This window comes from Macaca fascicularis, chromosome 4, assembly GCF_037993035.2.
Source record: "Macaca fascicularis isolate 582-1 chromosome 4, T2T-MFA8v1.1".
Classification (NCBI taxonomy): domain Eukaryota; kingdom Metazoa; phylum Chordata; class Mammalia; order Primates; family Cercopithecidae; genus Macaca; species Macaca fascicularis.
In genome coordinates this window covers 144,337,488-144,353,718 of record NC_088378.1, presented here as the reverse complement: position 1 = coordinate 144,353,718, position 16,231 = coordinate 144,337,488, and the positions used below count along the sequence as shown (strand labels likewise).

Here is a 16,231-nt window from a genome sequence, read left to right as displayed (position 1 = left end):
TGCTTGTTTGGTTGTTGAGGTAAGGAAGAGGCAAGATAGTGTTCTGAAATGTCAAGATTTGGACAACATGTGCTTCTCAGATGGCTCCCATTCCATTTTAAACGTTGCTAGGATGAGACAAAGACACAAATTCCCCAATTTATATTAGAATTTAGCAGGTGGTTTGTTTTGTTTTGTTTTGTTTTGAGACAGAGTTTTGCTCTTGTTGCCCAGGCTGAACTCCAATGATGGGATCTCGTCTCACTGCAAACTCGGCCTACTTGGTTCAAGTGATTCTCCTGCCTCAGCCTCCCAAGTAGCTGGGATTACAGGTGTGCGCCACCATCCCCGACTAATTTTTTATTTTTAGTAGAGATGGGGATTTCACCATGTTGGTCAGGCTGGTCTCAAATCCCCAACCTCAGGTGATCTGCCCTTCTCAGTGTCTCAAAGTGTTGGGATTACAGGTGTAAGCCACTGTGCCTGGCCAGCTCCTTTGTAATCTTATAAGACCACCATAGGATATGCGGTCTGTGGTTTACTAAAATGTCAACCTGTAGCACATTACTGTATTCATATCAGACTTTTGGCTTCCAGAAGTGTGAAATAATAAATTTTTGGCTGGGCACGGTGGCTCATGCCTGTAATCCCAGCACTTTGGGAGGCCAAGGCGGGTGGATCACGAGGTCAGGAGATCGAGACCATCCTGGCTAACAGGGTGAAACCCCGTCTCTACTAAAAATGCAAAAAATTAGCTGGGCGTGGCGGTGGGCGCCTGTAGTCCCAGCTACTTGGGAGGCTGAGGCAGGAGAATGGCGTGAACCCTGGAGGCGGAGCTTGCAGTGAGCCCAGATCGCGCCACTGCACTCCAACCTGGGCCACAGAGCGAGACACTGTCTCAAATAAATAAATAAATAAATTTCTGTTGTTATAAGCCACCTAATTTGGGCTAATTTGTTACAGCAGCCATAGGAAACTGATCAACGACAAGTTTATTCTACTCTGCCAACTGCCTTGAGTGGTTTTGAGGCTCATGAAGTCTAAATAACATAACATTGAAATTACCATCTTGGCAAAATTCAACAGCCTTTCATGCTAAAAACTCTCAATAAACTAGGTATTGATGGGGCACATCTCAAAATAATAAGAGTTATTTATTACAAACCCACAGCCAATATCATACTGAATGGGCAAAAACTGGAAGCATTCCCTTTGAAAACTGGCACAAAACAGGGATGCCCTCTCTCACCACTCCTATTCAACATAGTGTTGGAAGTTCTGGTCAGGGCAATCAGGCAGGAGAAAGAAATCAAGGGTATTCATTTAGGAAAAGAGGAAGTCAAATTGTCCCTGTTTGCAGATAACATGATTGTATACTTAGAAAATCCCATCGTCTCAGTCCACAAGCTCCTTAAGCTGATAAGCAACTTCAGCAAAGTCTCAGGATACCAAATCAATGAGCAAAAATCACAAGTATTCCTATACATCAAAAACAGACAAACAGAGAGCCAAATCATGAATGAACTCCCATTCACAATTGCTACAAAGAGAACAAAATACCTAGCAATCCAACTTACACGGCATGTGAAAGACCTCTTCAAGGAGGTAGAAACCACTGCTCAATAAAATAAAAGAGGACACAAACAAATGGAAGAACATTCCATGCTCATAGATAGGAAGAATCAATATTGTGAAAAGGGCCATACTGCCCAAGGTAATTTATAGATTCAATGCCATCCCCATCAAGCTACCAATGACTTTCTTCACAGAATTGGAGAAAAACTACTTTAAAGTTCATATGGAACCAGAAAAGAGCCTGCATTGCCAAGACAATCCTAAGAAAAAAGAACAAAGCTGGAGGCATCATGCTACCTGACTTCAAACTACACTACAAGGCTACAGTAACCAAAACAGCATGGTACTGGTACCAAAATAGATATATAGACCAATGGAACAGAACAGAGCCCTCAGAAATAATACCACACATCTACAAACATCTGATCTTTGACAAACCTGACAAAAACAAGAAATGGGGAGAAGATTCCCTATTTAATAAATGGTGCTGGGAAAACTGGCTAGCCATATGTAGAAAGTTGAAACTGGATCCATTCTTTACACTTTATACAAAAATTAATTCAAGATGGATTAAAGACTTAAATATTAGACCTAAAACCATGAAAACCCTAGAAGAAAACCTAGGCAATACCATTCAGGGCATAGGCATGGGCAAGGACTTCACGTATAAAACACCAAAAGCAATGGCAACAAAAGGCAAAATAGACAAATGGGATCCAATTAAACTAAAGAGCTCCTGCACAGCAAAAGAAACCACCATCAGAGTGAACAGGCAACCTACAGAATGGGAGAAAACTTTTGCAATATACCCATCTGACAAAGGGCTAATATCTAGAATCTACAAAGAACTTAAACAAATTTACAAGAAAAAAATCAAACAACCCCATGAAAAAGTGGGCAAAGGATATGAACAAACTCTTCTCAAAAGAAGACATATATGCAGCCAACAGACACATGAAAAAATGGTCATCATCACTGGCCATCAGAGAAATGCAAATCAAAACCACAATGAGATACCATCTCACACCAGTTAGAATGGCAATCATTAAAAAGTCAGGAAACAACAGTGCTGGAGAGGATGTGGAGAAATAGGAACACTTTTACACTGTTGGTGGGACTCTAAACTAGTTCAACCTTTGTGGAAGACAGTGTGATGATTCCTGAATGATCTAGAACTAGAAATACCATTTGACCCAGCCATCCCGTTACTGGGTGTATACCCAAAGGATTATAAATCATACTACTATAAAGACACACACACATGTATGTTTATCGTGGCACTATTCACAATAGCAAAGACTTGGAACCAACCCAAAAGTCCATCAATGATAGACTGAATTAAGAAAATGTAGCACATATACGCCATGGAATACTATGCAGCCATAAAAAAGGATAAGTTCATGTCCTTTGTAGGGACAAGGATGAAGGTGGAAACCCATCATTCTGAACGAACTATAACAAGGACAGAAAACCAAACACCACATGTTCTCACTCATAGGTGGGAAATTGAACAATCAGAACATTTGGACATAGGATGGGGAGCGTTACACATCGGGGCCTGTTGCAGCGTGGGAGGAGGGGGATAGGATAGTATTAGGAGAAATACCTAATGTAAATGAGGAGTTAATGGGTGCAGCACACCAACATGGCACATGTATACATATGTAACAAACCTGCACATTATACACATGTACCTTAGAACTTAAAGTATAAAATAAAATTTAAAAATACTCAAGAAAAAAAAAGAAATTAACGTCTTGAGTCACGTGTTTACTTCTCATGTGACAGGCAACGAAAAGAGAGTAAGACACCTGAGTGTGCATTGTACTGAGGAGTGGTATTAAGAACTTGGAAACTGACCGTTGGAGGTGCTCAGGAACTGAACCTGAAGCCTCCTATATGTAAGGCACACGTACTATTGCTGAACTACATCTCCTCATGCCAAGAGATATTTGTGTGGTCCTCCAAGTACTATTGCAGTATATGAAAACAATAAAAATATGGAAATAAAAAATAATTTTAAAATTTAAAAGGTAGCCAGGCACAGTAGCTCATGCTTGTAATCGCAGCAGTTTGGAAGGCGGAGGGGGGCAGATCATTTAAGAACAGAAGTTCGAGGCCAGCCGAGCCAACATGGTGAAACCCTGTCTCTACTTAAAACACAAAAATTAGCCAGGCATGATGGCACACACCTGTAATCCCAGCTGCTCAGAGGTTGAGGCAGGAGAATCTCTTGAACCTGGGAGGTGGAGGCTGCAGTGAGCTGAGATGGTGCCACTGCACTCCAGCCCGGGGGACAGAGTGAGACTCTGTCTCAAAAAACAAACAAACAAACAGAAACAAAAAAAACCCTAAAAAGGTATTTCTCCAATCTAAAGATGTAAAAAATTAAATAAAATGAAAAATAAAGGAATATCTCACTCTATTCTGTGGGTCACCATTCCTGGGTTCATTGTTTTAGCACTAAGTGTTGGGTGTAGAAGCAGGATTTGTGACCATTTTAAGTTAGAAGACCCCCAGCTGTGGGGGATATTGAAATTTTGGCAAATAAAGTTTGAAATGGAACACAAAATACTGGAAACTTGCATTAGAAAACTGACCAGCTTTTTCCTGAATAAAACACTTCTGCTATTGCCGTTTGCTCCTCAGGAATGGTAAGAGCAAAACTTTGATGAGAAAACCCCAGGTGAGAATAAAACCACATGCAACTTGTTATTCATTGCCAAGGGGTTCTTGACTGTATTACAGCATGAAGGCACCTGAGGAGGTTCATGGAGTAGTCCAGAATAATGTTCAAGACATGAAGTAAATAGTAGTTTCAAGGATGGAGAAAAACTTTGAAATTTTGAAAGCACGTTCATAGGTAGCTAGACACAGGATTCGAAGACTTATTGGATCTATAGAGCAAGCCAGAAAGTGGGGAATCCGTAAAAGAAAGCCTCAACAAACAGGAGGAAAAAAAGCAGAATAGAGAGGCTTATTGTTCTTTGAAGGAATGAATAAGATATTAGGAGGAGGAGGCGAGTTTGTTTGGGAACGTGTTGAACTTACCATATTCTTCCTTAGGATCCTGCCCATTGATGAAACACAGTGAACTCAGCCCAGTGCTCTGACCTGAATACGTGGAGGTGGGAGTGAGTAGAAGGCACCAATAAAGTGTGAGTACAATGAGAACTCAAAGTGTCCTTTGAGATATGAAGATCAGGAACTTATTTACTGATAGTTGTGAAAAGCAAAAAAATGAACTTCTTCCTAGATAATCTTCAACCCTGGAATTCACACTGGTTATCGCCATGGACTTGAAACTTTCACAAAAGACCCAGAAAGTCTCATTTCCTGCCAGTTTCCCAGTAGGTATTATCTTTTCTCATTCATCTTCATTGTCATCCTCCATGTATATGACTTTACCTATATTGGTAAGTATATCACTGAGCCCCTTTCGAAGTTGAGACCACCTTATGGTTTGGCAGAATTTCTCTCAGTTGGAATAGGTAAGAGGAAACATAAATGGCAGATTTCACTGAAATTGGGTATTAGAGATGTGTCACCCAAAAAACTCTACAAGCTTTGGGGTGTGTGTGTGTGTGCGTGTGTGTGTACGTGAAAGTGCTGGGACGATGTGAGGAAAATTATCTAGGCTGTTTGATGATGTGAAAGTTTCCAGAGTCATCATGTGATTTTTCTCTGACTTGCACCTGAAGAAACCAAGATACCAGTTAGATTACCTGAAGTTCCTCACAAGGAGGTGTTTCTTTTTCTTTCTTTCTTTCTTTCTTTTTTTTTTTTTTTTTTTTTTTTTTTTTTGCTCTGTTTGCCCCAAGGTACAGAGAACACTGTGAGAATTGTTTATTAAGTTTCTGTAAGCATTCAGAAATATCTATGCATGGGGAGACATAGGATGAGTTCCAAATATATGAGATTTTTCTGATGAACCAACCACTTATCTCAGGAGATAGAACTCATTCATACCTAATTACTCTGTTCGGGGAGCCTGCAGACATGCGAAGGACATCTCTAGTGCATCTAGAACCACAGAGAAGATTATAACTGGTTGAGTATTGTTTTCCTAAAGATGACAGATCAAAAGGGTGGAGTAATAGTTTTCACGTAAGGAACTTTTATATGATAATCTAGAAATTGAATTCACACTCTATATTCTTTGGTATTTACATCTTGATTTGTTGACAGGGAGAGGGAGGTTTGATTACACTGTTGTAAGTCTCCCACCTTGATTGAATATTAAAAAAGAATTCCTGAACTAGACAGTAAAGGGTTAAATAATATTTTCTTCAATTAAATATGTATTTGAAAAGAATAAAACTCAACCTTTTAAGTCAGATTGACTACATGGTCTAATGAATAGTGTCTGCTTCCATATCACTGTGCAACCAATGGTCCTGCCCACCTGCCGCTTCCCACACATTTACCCAGGGTCTCACACATGGCCACGTCCTCATTCCTCTCAGAAGTCCTTAATTTTTTTTTTTTTTTGAGATGGAGTCTCATTGTGTCACCCAGGCTGGAGTGCAGTGGCACGATCTTGGCTCACTGCAACCTCTGCCTCCCGGGTTCAAGCAATTCTCCTGCCTCAGACTCCTAAGTAGCAGCGATTACAGGTGGCCGCCACAATGCCCAGCTGATTTTTGAAAGAGGTTCTTAATTTCTCCCTGTAGAAAAATTTTTTAAAATATGATCTCATTGAAGTATACAACCCCAAAATAAAATATAGTTGAATTTCCAAAATTCATCTATAATGTACCTTAAAATGATTCACTATTGTCCCAGGCCAAAGATAGGCACTGTTTGCTCTCAAAGAAGTATTTCTGTCTGTCATATGTCATTTGTTTTCGTTGTCCCAAAATGTTTTTGAAATCTCCATCCTATATTTCCTATAGCTTTCTTATATTAAACTCTTGGTTTTTGCATCCTATCCATTTCTACCTTAAATTACAGAGGTGGACTTCCTTAAAGTCTATTGTGGGGAGCATAAAAAAATATTTCCATTTGGGCCTGAGCCCTAGCATAAAGCAATGGTAATAATTCATTATATTCTTCCTCACACTTTTACTATATTCCTTTGCAAATTGATTCCCATGACTGAAGCCTGTGAATAATTTTCTCCTTCCACAGTGGGTATAAGTGGCAAAGAGACATTGTGGAGCTGTACTTTGAAAACAAGAGAAGAGAGAGAAAAAATGTCAACAGAACAGAAAATGATCTATTTCCCACATCAAGAAAGTGTGGCTCCTCAGTACTAGCTCTGAATCTTTCTTTAAAGAAGTAAACTGAAACCTGAGAAAGAATGACTTTTGGAACTTATTTTCTCCACTGAAAATTTCCTAATCACTTAACAGGGAGAGAGGTGGCCTGACATTATATCGGAAACCCAGGATTTCCCAATTCTTGCGATATCCTTCAGCTCACACGTTCATTAGGATTAGCAAGGGTTTTGGATCTTTAAAATCTATCACAGGGCTTAGAATACAAAATGGAGTTAATACAAAAGCTCCTGAAGATTTGGTGGTAGTTGATCAGGATAGGGCTGTGTATTCTGGAATGATTACAAAATCTTATCCTATTTAAAATGTTTCAGAGCAAAGATACAAACTTCCCAGTTTACATTAAAAGTTACCACAGCCTTTATTGCAAAACTTGAGAAATTTTTATTTTATTTTATTTTTTTTGAGACGGAGTCTCACTCTGTCGCCCAGGCTGGAATGCAGTGGCCGGATCTCAGCTCATTGCAAGCTCCGCCTCCCGGGTTCACGCCATTCTCCTGCCTCAGCCTCCCGAGTAGCTGAGACTACAGACGCCCGCCACCTCGCCCGGCTAGTTTTTTGTATTTTTTAGTAGAGACGGGGTTTCACCGTGTTAGCCAGGATGGTCTCGATCTCCTGACCTCGTGATCCACCCGTCTCGGCCTCCCAAAGTGCTGGGATTACAGGCTTAAGCCACCGCGCCCGGCCGAGAAATTTTTATTAAAAAAATAATGAAGGCCGGGCGTGGTGGCTCATGCCTGTAATCCCAGCACTTTGTGAGACAAGCAGATCATGAGGTCAGGAGTTCGAGACCAACCTGGCCAATATGGTGAAACCCCCGTCCCTACTAAAAATATAAAAAATTAGCCGGGCGCTGTGGCGCGCGCCTGTTGTCCCAGTTACTCGGGAATGCTGAGGCAGGAGAATCGCTTGAACCGGGGAGGCGGAGGTTGCAGTGAGCCGAGAGCGCGCCACGGCACTCCAACCTGGACGACAGAGCGAGACTCTGTCTCAAAAAAAAAAAAAAAAAAAAGAAAGAAAGAAAAAAGAAAATGAAAACGTTACATAATATTCAATCATGAATAGTGATTCAAAAAAATATTAATAAATACAATATTACCAGAGAGAGAGGGAACAGAGTCAATGATAAGAACACAAAAATGATGCAGCAATAGAAACAGATTATTTTGCAATTATGTTTTCTATGTTAGAGTAGAAAATTGGGGAAAAAAATACAGCCGTGTATTTATACCATACACCCTTACTCCACGTCAAAGCACGTCATAATGCTTCTTAAATATGCAAAAGAATCTCTTGTGAATCCTGTTAAACTGCTGCTTCTGGTTCAATACGTCTGAGGTGAAGCTGAGATTTCGCTCTTCCAACAAGCTCTTGTGTGGACCAAGAGTCTGAAAAATACCTTTACGATAGAGGGCGCCCCTGTCTTAGGTAAAATTACTTCTGTAACCTCATCTAAGGGAAGTCAAATTATCCGGCAAGAGTAAAGACAGAATAAAACTGGAAATCAATGCGTAAACTTTGAGATCTTCAACAGAGCATGCTTCCCAATGGAGCTATTTCGGCAGAAGTGTGACGCCTCTACATTCCCTGATGAAAATAACTTTCTCAATTTCCCAGTTTGGAAGGCTCTGCGTTTCTCAGTGCTCAGCCTGCAATGGATCATGGCTATTTAAGGACCAGAAAAGAAAGGAAATTGTCTGAGAGCTTACGTTTTACTTTTATTAAATATTTCTACATTTATCTTTTATTTCCTGCTTTTTAAATAATAATACTGCAAAGTAATAATACCCCAAAGGTTAATGAGCTCGTCAATTTGGCGACGCCATTGAAGTTTTGGAATCGGGAGCCGTCTTTGTCTTCCAGCTCCATCTTTTCCACCTTTTGCTTGGGCAGCCCCCGTGAGTCGTGTCAAGGCTGACGAGTAGAAATGGAACAGCACTAATATTAATGGCGAAACCTTTGTAAAATACGTTTGGTTTCTGTTTAACAAGGAAAAGAAAGTAAAGCAATGGAAAAGAATTTAAACACAAAAACAACTGGAGGTGCCGGGGATTGAACCCGGGGCCTCGTGCATGCTAAGCACGCGCTCTACCACTGAGCTACACCCCCTTATCGAAACTACTCTCTCGAGAATATATTCAAGACAGAATCTGACCATTTTGCTACGTTTCAGAACAATTAGTTGTAACAAGCCAAAGTCTACTTTATTTAGCTATTTCTTATATCTTAAATTTAGGTTTTGTGTCCCTGTTTGCTGATAGCTGAGCAAACCGCATTCTACACCGAAGGCCTCTATTGATGGTCCTGGGATTTTTCTGCTCGTCAGTCCGGAGTCACTTCCCGGCCACCACTAGAAGAACCAGGGATGAAATTTTCTCCTGAGTTTTGACTGTCTCCTTTCTTTCTCCGCTGCTTTAAAGGGCTGCGAGAAAGTCACAAAGTACAAAGCGAAGCATTTAGAGACCATATTAGATGCAGATGGCGAGGGAAGACAGGTGGACAAAAGCAGACAGGTTCGTGTCGGTGCAGCCACTGCTTTGGACCCGAGCGTCCGTCCCGCCGGCGGCCGGAGTGCTAAGCCCAGCGAGGCGCGGACTTGGGCGCTAGGAAGAGGAGCGCGCGCCAGATCGCGCTCCCTTTCGGGCAGAATCTGCTCCTGGTCCGGTCCCGATTCGGCAGAAAAAGATACGAGGGCGGTATACATTCAACACCAGCATGAACGATTCATCATGCCCTCCGTGTGCCGGGTCTGGCTCACTAACCTCATTCTCTGAGCTCTGGATTTCTGCCTCCCAGCCCAACGAACCCACAGGGTCTCAGCCAATATTTGGAGAGTAACTTAAATGGGCAGACAGACAAGATAAGGGGATGTGATGAATAATAGAATTATCTAATCCTATTATCAGCCCAACTGATATTAAAGGGACGTCAATCACACTTGAATACTTTATTAAAAAAATAAAAAAGTTTGCAATGGGTCGCATACAAGAAGAATAAAGTGTGTTTTTTCATAAAACTGTGGATTCAGGGGCACTACCGGAAATAATCAAGGAACGGGGAAGAGTGTGGTGAGAGTGTTTGGGTCCAGTATACCTCTGTCTCCGCACCACATTCTTTTGTAGTACCTGTGAAACATACATGAAAATGGACCACAGAAGAAAACCTCCGTAAGTTCCAAAGCATATTAGTTACACAAACATCATTCTCTGACCATCATGCAATAAAACTAGAAATTGATAAAATAAAAAATAAAAGTCCCTTCTATCTGAAAATGTTAAAGCATGCTATAATACAACTCGAGTCAAGAAGGAAATACAAATTTTAATTACACAATTTTTTTGAAAAGGACAAAAGTGCAAATGTGACATAGAATCTGTGAGATAGAGCTGAAGTATTTATCAGAAGGAAATCTATTCCCTCACATACCTATATCGATAACAACGAAAAACAACAAATGAATCAAACACAGCTCAAGATGCTATTAAATGAACAACAAAATAAAACAAAAGCATGAGGAAGGAAGGGTTATAAGGACAAATTCAGAGAATGAGTTAGAAACAAAGTAGAACTAATAAAGATACAAAAAAGCTGGATATTTGAAAGTCAACAAAATAGACTAACCTCTAGCCAACAAAGAGAAAATAAGTGCAAATACACAAAATTAGAACTAACTGAAGGAAATAATCAACACAGAAGACCTTTTTTGAAATCATCAGAGATAATATAACACAACTAGCAAATAACTGGCAAACTTGATGGATTTTGTAGATAAATGTAGCATACTCAAATTAACCCTTGTAGAGACAGAAAGTCTAAACAGACCAGTTAAGAAAAATAGTTTAGGCCGGGCGCTGTGGCTCAAGCCTGTAATCCCAGCACTTTGGGAGGCCGAGACGGGCGGATCACGAGGTCAGGAGATCGAGACCATCCTGGCTAACACGGTGAAACCCCGTCTCTACTAAAAAGTACAAAAAACTAGCCGGGCGACGTGGCGAGCGCCTGTAGTCCCAGCTACTCGGGAGGCTGAGCCAGGAGAATGGCGTAAACCCGGGAGGCGGAGCTTGCAGTGAGCAGAGATCCGGCCACCGCACTCCAGCCTGGGTGTCAGAGCGAGACTCCGTCTCAAAAAAAAAAAAAAAAAAAAAAAAAAAAAAAAATAGTTTAACAGGCATACTCAATAAAAAGGGCACCAAGCTCAAATACTTTCATAAAGAAATTCTACCAAACTGTCAAATATCAAAAAATCACAATGCTACTTAAATTATTTGAAGCATAGAAACCAGTATTTTATAAAGTTAGTATAACATTGATCACAAACATTTCAGTTTGCACTAAAAATGCAAACTACAGGTCAATTTCACATATGAAATATATGAAATGTAATGCCTAAATCTTAAATAAAATTAATAGTAAACAGAATCCAACAGCACATTTAAAACAATAATACAGATGTCCAAGTGGGGTTTATTCCAGACATGTAAAGATCACTAATTATTAGGAAAGATGTTAATATAATCCATTGTAATTGGAACTGGAGGTCATTATGTTAAGTAAAGTAAGTGAGAAACAGAAAGACAAATTTCACATCTTTTCAGTCATATGTGGGAGTTAAAAATGTTGATCTCACGGAGGTAGAGAGTAGAATCATAGACACCAGGGTCAGGGAAGGGTGTGTGCGTTGGAGCTGCGTACAAAGAGAGGTTGGTCAATGGGTACAAACATATAATTAGATAGAAGGCATAGGTTCTTTTTTTTTTGAGTTGGAGTCTGGCTCTCTTGCCCAGGCTGGAGTGCAGTAGCACCATCCCAGCTCACTGCAACCTCTACCTCCCAGGTTCAAGTGATTCTTCTGCCTCAGCCTCCGGAGTAGCTGGGATTAGAGGTGCCTGCCACCACAGCCAGCCTCTAATGTTGATAGTAGAGTAGGGTGACTGTAGTTAGCAACAATGTATTGTATATTTCAAAGTAGCTAGAAGAGAGAACCTGAAACCAACACACAGAAATGATAAATACTCAAAGTGATGGATACCCCAAATACACTGACCTTACTCATAATAAGTGAAATACATACTAAATTAGATAGCATACTTTGTTGTCAAGGTTGCCAAGAAATTAGTCTTTTCATAGAGTACTGGTGGGAATGGAAAATGGTATAATTCCAAGGGCAGAAAATTTGCAGTATCTAGAAAAAGGGTATAATTATTTACCATTTAACCCACAAATTCACTTCTACAAAGCTATCCCTAATATATACTATCAAAATTAAAAGGGCCAGGCACAGTGGCTTACTCCTGTAATCTCAACCCTTTGGAAGGCTGAGGCCGGCAAATCACTTGAGGCCAAAAGTTTGAGACCAGCCTGGCCAACATGGTGAAACCCTGTCTCTGCTAAAAATACAAAAAGTAGTCAGGTATGATGGCGGGCGCTTGTAATTTCAGCTCCTCAAGAGGCTGAGGCAGGAGAATTGCTTGAATCCAGGAGGCACAGGGTGCAGTAAGCCAGTATCACACCATAGCACTCCAGCCTGGGCGACAGAGCAAGACTCCATCTCAAATAATAAATAAATAAATAAATAAATAAATAAATAAGAAGGAAAATAGATGCATGACTATTCATCACAACTCTGTTTGTAAAGCAAAAGAAGGAAACAATCCAGGCCAGGTGCGGTGGCTCACGCCTGTAGTCCCAGCACTTTGGGAGGCTGAGGCGGGTGGATCACGAGGTCAGGAGATCGAGACCATCCTGGCTAACATGATGAAAAACCCTGTCTCTACTAAAAATACAAAAAATCAGCTGGGCGTGGTGGTGGGTGCCTGTAGTCCCAGCTATTCGGGAGGCTGAGGCAGGAGAATCACTTGAACCTGGGAGGGGAAGGTTTCAGTGAGCCAAGATCACTCCACTGCACTCTAGCCTGGGAGACAGAGCGAGACTCGCTCTCAAAAAAAAAAAAAAAAAAAAAAGGAAACAATCCAAATGCCAAATGTCTGACAAAAGGGTCAATTTGAGAAAACTATGGTACATCAATATAATGTCACTGTAAAAAGGAATATAAAATGATCAGCTTCAATCTCCCCTTCCCCTATGAAGAAGGGCGTATATGCATCTGAACTTCACTGGGACACTGGGCAATCACTCTCCTGCAATTACCCCATGCTTATGTGTGTTAAATAAATGTCGTGTGTCTTTTTCTTTATTAATCTGCCTTTGTCACTTCATTTTCAGCAAATTTCAGTGGGCAGAGAAGAAACTTTTCCTCCATCCTTAGATAGTTAATACTCTACCTTGAGCATGGCACACAGAGAATACTGAGGTGCTAATAGCTCTTACTGCAGCATGTGAGGCAGTGGCTTCAAAACAGGAAATACAAGCCAAGAGGATTTCAGACTACTGCACTCTGTCCACTGAGTGTTCAGCATCTAGAACATTTCTTTCACAAAGAGAAGCATGCAATTGTTCCCACCTCTAGCTCCAGAGTGCTAGCTCAGAGATTTTTCCTATAGAAATAAGTGAGCCAGCCAGGCATGGTGGCTCATGCCTATAATCCCAGCACTTTGGGAGGCCAAGATGGGCGGATCACCTGAGGTCACGAGTTTGAGACCAGCCTGGCCAACATGGCGAAAACCTATCTCTACTAAAAATACAAAAAAAAAAAAAAAAAAAAAAAAGCTGGGCATGGTGGTGTGTACCTGTAATCCCAGCTACTATGGAGGCTGAGGCAGGAGAATCGCTTGAACCCAGGAGGTGGAGGTTGCAGTGAGCTGAGATTGCGTCACTACACCCCAGCCTGGGCGACAGAGCAAGACTCCATCTCAAAAAAAACAAAAAAGAAGAAGTGAGCCGAAAAGTAGATAGCTTCCAATCCTTCCCAAAATAATTAAATTTGTAACAGAGAATAGAGAAGTTGAAAGCTAAGGGCATTCTCAAGAATGGTGGAGATTCTGATGAAAGGTAATTGGGAGGAAATTTGTGAATCTAAGAAAGATGGATCTTAAACTGCAGTCTGGCTATTATGCAGGAGAGCATCAGGAGATAAGGCAGTTAGGAGGAACTCTTTTGGGGTCGGGACAAATATCAAATACTTACATCAGAAACTATTCCATTTAAGGAGCTACATTTTGGTTGGATTTGTTCATAGAGGAATTTATTCCTCAGGGCATTGTTGAAAACAATGCAACAACTGGTCAGCAATAACTGAAACATAACAGTAGGGTGTGGTCAGAAAAAGAGTGAAAAAGAACGTTGCCAGCACCACTGTCATCCCAGGGTGACTGGGGCATACCGAAAACTGCATCACCACGAAGGGTAATATCAGAGGATTAGCGCTCCTGGGAGTGAACTATCCAGGGATACACAATACTCCATGTTAACAAAATGAAGGGCAATAATCACACGATCATCTCAACTGACATAGAGAAAGCATTCAACAAAATTCAACACACTTTTATGAAAAAAGCATTCAGCAAACTAGGAATAGGATGAAACTACCTCAACTTAATAAAAGCCATACATGAAAAGCCCACAGGTAATATATTCAGTGGCCTTAAGTTTTTCCTCTAAGATCTAGAACAAGGCAAGGAGGCTTACTCTCACCACTACTGTTCAGCATAGCACTAGAAGTCCTACTCAGAGCAATCAGACAAGAAAAAGAGCCCCATTGCGGTGACTACCGCCTGTAATTCCAGCACTTCGGGAGGCTGAGAGGGTGCACTGCTTAAGCCCAAGTGTTCAAGATCAGCCTAGGCAACATGATGAAACCCCATCACCACAAAAAACTAGCCAGACACGATGGCATACACCTGTAATCCCAGCTACTTGGGAGGCTGAGGCAAGAACCTGGGAGGCGGAGGTTGCAGTGAGCCGAGATCACACCATTGCACTTCAGTATGGGCGACAGAGCCAGACCCCGTCTTGAAAGAAAAGAAAAGGAAGAAGAAAAAAAGAAACAAAAGTCATCCAAATTGGAAAAGAATACTAAAATTATCTGTTTACAGATGGCATGATCATATCACACAAAAAAGCTATTACAACTAATAAACAACTTTAGGAAAGTAGCAAGGTATAAAATGAACACACAAAAATCAGTTGCATTTCTACAAACTACAATGACCAACCTGAAAAGAAAATTAAGAAAACAATCCCATTTACTATAGCACCAAAAAGAATAAAATATTTAGGCATAAACTGAACCAAGGAGGTAAAAGACTCGTACAGGAAAAACTATAAAACATTGCTAAAAGAAATCAGGGAAGATACAAATAAATGGAAAGGCATCCTGTGCTTGTGGAGTGGAAGACTTTAATACTGTGAATACGTACCTATTATCCAACGTAATCCACAGATTCAATGGAATTGTCAAAAACTCAATGGTATTTTTTGCAGAAATAGGAAAAAACCATCCTAAGACTCATATAGAATCTCCAGGGAACCCGAATAGCCAAAACAATCTTGAAAAAGAAGAACAAAGTTGTAGAACTCACTCTTCCTGATTTTGAACCATACTACAAAGCAATGTTAAGATGGTTGTAGGGGCCAGGTGCGGTGGCTCATGCCTGTAATCCCAGCCCTTTGGTGAGGCAGGTGGATCACTAGGTCAGGAGTTCGAGGCCAGCCTGGCCAGCATAGTAAAACCCTCTCTCTACTAAAAATACAAAAGATTAGTTGGGCATGGTGGTGCGCGCCTATAGTCCCAGCTACGGCGAGAGGGTGAGGCAGGAGAATTGCTTGAACCCGGCAGATAGAGGTTGCAGTGAGCCAAGATTGTGCCACTGCACTCCAGCGACAGAGTGAGACTCCATCTCAAAAAAAAAAAAAAAAAAAAAGATGGTTGCAGTACTGACATAAAGACAGGTATATAGACTCATGGAACAGAGAGCCCAGAAATAAATCCTTGCATATATGGATGAATAATTTTGACAATGATGCCAAGAACTACACAATGGAGAAAGGACAGATCCTTTAACAAACAGTATTGGAAAAAGTGGATATCTACATGCAAAAGAAAGAAGTGGACCTTATCTCCATACATATGCAAAAAAATTAATTCAGAATGGGTTAAAGACCTAAACATAAGACCAAAAACTATACAACTCCTAGAAGAAAACATAGAGGAAAACCTTCAGGATATTGGATTTGACAGTGATTTCTTGGAGAGGCCACCAAGAACACAGACAACAAAAGCAAAAATAGACAAATGGGCCCACACCAAACTTAAAAACTTCTGCACATCAAAGGAAACAATCAAAAAAGTGAAAACACAACTTATAGAACAGGAGGAAAAAGTTTGCAACTGATAAAGGGTTGATATCCACCGGATATAAGGAACTTCTATAACTCAACAACAAAAAACTAATATCCTGATTTAAAAATGGGCAACAGACTTTAATAAACATTTCTTGAAA

The 16,231-nt window shown here is 40.7% G+C and overlaps 1 non-coding gene across 1 annotated transcript; it reads right to left on the bottom strand.

Moving 5' to 3' along the window:
* Positions 1–8,870: 8,870 nt before the first annotated feature.
* On the bottom strand, positions 8,871–8,942 carry TRNAA-AGC (transfer RNA alanine (anticodon AGC)). The gene has a single exon. It is a non-coding gene; the product is annotated as a tRNA-Ala (tRNA).
* Positions 8,943–16,231: the final 7,289 nt, after the last annotated feature.